Source organism: Protopterus annectens, chromosome 3.part1 (genome assembly GCF_019279795.1).
Source record: "Protopterus annectens isolate FY-2018-M chromosome 3.part1, PAN1.0, whole genome shotgun sequence".
Lineage (NCBI taxonomy): Eukaryota > Metazoa > Chordata > Ceratodontiformes > Protopteridae > Protopterus > Protopterus annectens.
The window spans coordinates 1,891,622,795-1,891,623,981 of record NC_056732.1 but is presented as its reverse complement, the minus strand read 5'-3'; positions in this window follow the sequence as shown (position 1 = coordinate 1,891,623,981).

The window sequence follows — 1,187 nt, the reverse complement described above, 5'->3', positions numbered from 1 at the left end:
GTTGGCCAGCAAAGTTAGCAGTCGATTGTACAGCCCAAAAGAGAGTGAATAAACAGACTTTATTTATTTTTATTAATAAAGTCTGTTTATTCACTCTCTTTTGGGCTGTACAATCGACTGCTAACTTTGCTGGCCAACTGTGTTTTTTTATGGTATTATCCTGCCTTGCATCACCCACGTGCACAGCAATTGGTTTGGTCTCTTTTTAAAAGCTCAGGAGTGTTCATAGGTAGTTACTACATGCTTGGACAAGGAGACAATTTAGGAGACTACCTCATTTCACAATTGTACCAGAACACTGTTTGGTTAAGCGATGTGTTCCATACCTCTCAACCTCTTAATAAGAGAAATCTGGACAAAGCCTAAAATGATTGGGGGAGACAAAGGCCCAAAACCAAGGGCAATTTTTAAATATTTCTCAATAAAATAAGTTGCTAGAATTCCAGGATTTGTATTAGGAAGCATTTTCTGATGGATATTTGGTGATGTCAATCCTTAGTGATTTGCCAGAAAACCACTCATTATATGAGTGAAAGACCAAACATTTGAGACAAAAATCTGAAGATTTGAGAGGTATTTTCTCAATTCATACTGCAGACCACTAGAGTTAATTCTTTGGACTGCAGAAAAAAGTTTGTCAACAGCTTATAGCCTCATTCCTCTGTGCTAGCCAGACAATGAGCTCAATCCCACAGGAAGGGAATAGAACCCATAGTCTTCTGATCATCAAGTACCAAAGGCAAGTCTGCTACCTGTTGAGTACTGACACCACAAATCTGTGCCATACTTATTTTTTTCTCCTCTGGAAGCCTGATAATTGTAATATTTAAATTGACACAGACAAAGATTTGTTTCTTTACAGTTTCCTGGATATAATCAATGCAGAATGCACTATAGTAATTAAACAGGTTTAATGTTTCCTTAGCTGTAATTTATTCAAAGGCTGAAAATATAAATAAAATGTCACATAATACAAATAAAATGTCACTCTTCATGTATGTGGTCACAGTACTGAATGCAGTCTGTTGTTGCCATCAGCATTGCACATTTTAACCACATGATGGCATCATCAACATTGTATCAGCCATCAAAACCTGAGTAAAACTAAAAATAAATTAAAAGCATCACGTGACAATGCCTAAGTAAAACTGAAAATAAAGAAAGAGAGAGACAACACCCTCACTTTA